The 5,102-nt window shown below is 33.0% G+C and overlaps 1 long non-coding RNA gene across 1 annotated transcript; it reads left to right on the forward strand.

Moving 5' to 3' along the window:
* Window positions 1-2,445: 2,445 nt before the first annotated feature.
* On the forward strand, window positions 2,446-4,619 carry LOC125497447 (uncharacterized). Its single transcript, XR_007274194.2, has 2 exons — window positions 2,446-3,405; window positions 4,160-4,619. It is a non-coding gene; the product is annotated as an uncharacterized LOC125497447 (long non-coding RNA).
* Window positions 4,620-5,102: the final 483 nt, after the last annotated feature.

Here is a 5,102-nt window from a genome sequence, read left to right on the forward strand (position 1 = left end):
AAAATCTGTCTCTAAAGTTTAGAGACGGATTTTGGAAATCCGTCTCTAAGCTTAGAGACGGATTTTGGAAATCCGTCTCTAAGCTTAGAGACGGATTTTGAAAATCCGTCTCTAAGCTTAGAGACGGATTTTAAAAATCCGTCTCTAAGTTTAGAGACGGATTTCGAAAATCCGTCTCTAAATTCGCTGAAAATATAAAAAATATATAAACGAAATTAACAACACAATAGTTCCTAATATTATCATGATTATATTTAACTCTACAAGGGAAAGGATAAGAAGACTCCACAGTCGCAAGAATCGCTGTTCGTAGGAATCGAACTTGTAACCTCAAAGAAACGAGAAGAAGCTCCAACCAACTACACCAAATACAACTTGTATACTTCTCTACATAATATTGGTAATATGTAGAAGAAATATTAGAGACGGATTCAAAAATCCGTCCCTAATTTAGAGACGGATTTTCAAATCCGTCCCTAAATTAGAGACGGATTTTAAAATCCGTCTCTAACTTAGAGACGGATTTTAAAAATCCGTCACTAAATTAAAGAAGCACAATAAAATATTCATATTTCAATTTAGAGACGGAATTTAAGAATCCGTCTCTAAATTTAGAGACGGATTCTAAAAATCCGTCCTTAAATTAGAGACGGATTCTAAAAATCCGTCCCTAAATTAGAGACGGATTTTGAAAATCCGTCTCTAAATTAAATACGTGTAATAAAATATTCTTATGTAAATTTAGAGACGGATTTTTTAAATCCATCTCTAACTTTAGAGACGGATTTTTAAATCCGTCTCTAACTTTAGGGACGGATTATCAATATCCGTCCCTAAGTTAGAGACGGATTTTCAAAAGTCTCTAAATTTATTTAGGGACGGATTTTTAAAATCCGTCGCTAAAGTTAGAGACGGATATTAAAATCCGTCTCTAATTTAGAGACGGATATTAAAATCCGTCTCTAATTTAGAGACGGATTATCAATATTCCGTCTCTAAATTAGAAACGGATATATATCCGTCTCCAAAAATCCGTCGCTATATAAGCTTTTTTTTGTAGTGGAAGGTTTCTTGTTGAGGAAGAAATTGTTTATTGGAAGAGAAGAAAGGAAGAAAACTTGAGAGAGATATGGGCGTCGATTTTTGTGAGGATGAGGAGATAGAAAATTATGTGGGGGAAAAAAATTGGATTTAGTGTATTTATATATGTGTTTTCCTAGTGGGCTTAGGAAAAGACAATTGAGCTTTAAATAGAGTTTAATGATGAGTAGGATTGATGATTGAAACTCCTAACACCATTAAAAGTCCTTTTCCTAATCTGATTACTATTTGGGTTCATCAAGCCCATTTAAACTCCTTTTTCAAATCAAAATAGTATTTTAAATGGTTTTCCAAAGCATGCCTTAACAAAATATGTTAACTTCCTTAAATCCTTAAAATTAGTCCTTTGACTTTCAAATAGTCAACCTTTTAAAGAAATAAATTATTTTAAACTAAATTATATTTAAATATAAATATAAATGTATATATATATATATATATATATATATATATATATATATAATATATATAATATATATATTAATATATATATATATATATATATATATATAATTCATAAATTTATGGGGGATTACAAAGCCTACTATTATTCACTTAATTCTTACTCTTGTTGTAACTTTAAAAATGGACTATTCGTCAATTAGATGTCAAAAATGCTTTTCTTTATGAATAGGTTTACATACGCCAACCTCCTAGTTTTATTCACCCATTTAAACCTGATCCTATCGTCTTCATAAGTCCATTTACGGTCTGAAGCAAGCACCTTGTGTTTTATCTATCGTTTAAACAACTTCCTACTATCTATTGGTTTGAAATGCAGCAACTGCCATGTTCACTCTCAATTATCATCTCATTATTCTTCTTCTCTATGTTGATTACATTATTCTTACATGTAGTAGCTCTATGCTTGTTCAAAATTTTATTTGTGTTCTTTCTTCTTAGTTTGATATGAAGGATTTGGGGGATCTTCATATTTTCTTGGGCATTCAGATTGTGCATACTTTTATTTTTGTCTCAAAATAAGTATGTCACTGATTTACATCCTAAATTTCATCAACATACTGTTAAACCGGTTTGAACTCCTTCCATAGTTTCTAGAGTTACTTTCTCTCTTCTTGATAGAGAACTTCTTGCTGATCCTATAGATTATCGTAGTATGGTTGGTGCTTTGCAATACCTAACTATGACTCGTCCAAATATTGCTTATGCTGTTAATATGGTGTCTCAGTTTATGCATTCTCCTCGTATACTCATGTTCATGTTGCGAAAAAGAATTTCCATAATTTGTAGGGCTCTTCAGATTTTTGCCTTTTATTGCATAGCAGTAGTTCTCATACAATTGTAATTTCCTACTCTGATGCCAATAGGCAGGTTGTCCGGAAACTTGTCGCTCTTATACTTGTTATGCAATTTCTCTTGGGAAGAATTTAATCTCCTGGCACTCTAAGAAGCAACCTATTGTCTCTAAGTAGTCCATTAAAGTTGATTATTGCATTGTCGCTTACATGAATGTATAGACTATTTGGCTCAGGCAACTTCTCGTTGACCTTGGCTATTTTTTTTTTTTGTTCTCCAGTGATTTTGTATTATGATAATGTCTCTACGACTTATCTCACAGCTAATCATGTTTAACATGATCGCAGTAAACATATTGATATTGATTGCCACTTTATTTGCAAAATGGTTGCAAATGGAGGGCTTAATTAGTGTTCGACATGCATGTTCCTACGAAGTTATAGGTTGTAGGGCGAAAGTTTGGTGTATAGTTTAGATTTAGGCCTAATCCGATTCGATCCGAATAAAATATGGAATTAAATTTTCCAATTCAATCCATACTAATTAGAATTTGAGTATCATAATTTTTTTAGACACTAGATTAGATCATATCCGAATTATCCGAACTATATGATGCAAGCTAGTAGCTACAATATCAAGAGAAATGCTCCAAAAGATGCTAGAGAGAAAAAGAAAAAAAACAAAGAACATCCCATGAAACCAAAGAACCTCTACGAAATATGAACCTAACCCTAAGACCTTCTTCTGTAAATCTTTACATCATGAATCATCACTTATCAAGCCAAATTCAATGCAGATCCATCCAATTACTACTGCTTATTCCCAAGATCTTGATAGAAATTGTTGTACCTATCCCTACCTGGCCCCTAATTCGCTTGCAACATGGCAACATGCAGCCACCACCGCAGTAAACCTGGCAACGTGCTCACAGTGCGAGGGGTTGTCTCAAACACCACCACTGCGGCCACCAACATCATTCGACTTCTCGGCTACGGGGCGTCCGTGCCCCGTCGATCCCGCAACAACCATATCCATTGTCTCACCCTGGTAAGTCCCCTCCTCCCCTTTGTGAATTTTATTTGGTTGTGATATCTATTTCCTACCTTCTTCAGTAAAAGATCTGATTTTTTTTTTTCATTACATTGATATCATCTTGATCTGGATTTGTTTAATTTCTTGGTGATCAATTTTTCGAGTGCTCTTAATCTGAATATGTTTAGTTGGTGTTCAATATTGCGTCACACTATTAATGTCTCAAGAACGTCTACTCCTAATCTCTTTTTTTTTTGGGTTATGGTCTAGCTATCATATGCTCATTCTTATGGTTTTTATTTGGTTTTGGTGATTCGCAAATGTTACCAAGTAATTTATATCAATTTGCTATGATTTTTAATTGTTTTCTTTGGAACCATATGTGAAACCACTACTTTGATCTCTCTTATCTAGAGGGGTATGTTTGGACTTCAATTCCTCACCATACTCTTTTATCAATAGCGATTCGTGCATATGATTGCCTAGTTGTTTTTGCTAATTTATACCTATAGAACCTTCTAGTTTTATTGGGATTTATCATGTTCAATTTTACCTGCTCTATTTTTTTTTCTTAGTGGACTTTCTTCACTTTAATTTATCTCTCCTCATGAATTTCTTACTATTGTAAATGGTTCTCCCTATAATCATTCCCTCCTGATTACTAGTTTAGAATGTCACAACCTTTGTGGGATATGGGTTTCTCATTTACGAGGTTGGCGAGTTATTTTCTTTAATTTTCTATTTTGGCTTCTCAATTTGACAAAAACAGGTTGGCTTCTGATAGATTTCTCTTTAACAAGATCTTCCATAATATTAAGTCTCTATATGACTATCTACCTCTTGCTTCCTCTTTCTTGTATTTTGTTTGTCCACTTTGTCTTGTAAGAGTCCGCCTAATTTTAACTTAAAATTAGGCACGGCTCAAGCCTGATATTTCAATATAGTGACTAGCTTAATCTATTTAAGGACCAGATTAACCTATTACGTGATCAGTTTAATCTATTCAATAATGACATTTTTTTAATCTATTCAGTAACTAATTTATTTTTTTTAAATTACTTGTTGTAGTTCGATAATCAAGAAAGAAAAAGGAGAAGAGAAATAATGACTAGGATAGTGTTGGGTTAAAGTGAAATGTAATGTGCTCGTTAGAAAAATTCAATATTGAATTCGTCTAATTTTATATTAAAATTAGACCATCGATTCTAATAATTCATCTTGTTTGTCTACTTTTAGTTTTTTCCTGTCTGCTATCGTTTTGGTGTTTACTACACTGCCTTCTTCTCCCTTCTTAGATCAATAACCATTTATGTCAACTCTTTTACTCATGTAATTTTACTACCAGAAATATCTTTTCAGCATTATGATTGTACAATCACTAATTGCCTATCTTGTATTTGGTTGCAACCAAGGATAATTTGCAGAACTTTCACTCATTATTTTGAGGACAATGGAGATCGATCAGCACAAACAAAATTAATTTTACCTATCTCCTACAATGATAGTCTTTATCTTTCTCTTCGCGAGCTCCACATTGTGTTAAGACTAAAGAAATATTTTACTTCTTTGATACACTGGGTTTTCAAAACCTCATGGAATCGAATGCTTTGCCATTCGCAGAACAGGGTGTTTTTCCACCCCAAAATGGTTTGCTCCTTTTTTTGAGGGTAGATTATAAGAAGTTTCAACCTACGTCCTGGAAAATCTTTTTG

The sequence above is a fragment of the Beta vulgaris genome, chromosome 5 (genome assembly GCF_026745355.1).
Source record: "Beta vulgaris subsp. vulgaris cultivar EL10 chromosome 5, EL10.2, whole genome shotgun sequence".
In the NCBI taxonomy this organism is placed as follows: domain Eukaryota; kingdom Viridiplantae; phylum Streptophyta; class Magnoliopsida; order Caryophyllales; family Amaranthaceae; genus Beta; species Beta vulgaris.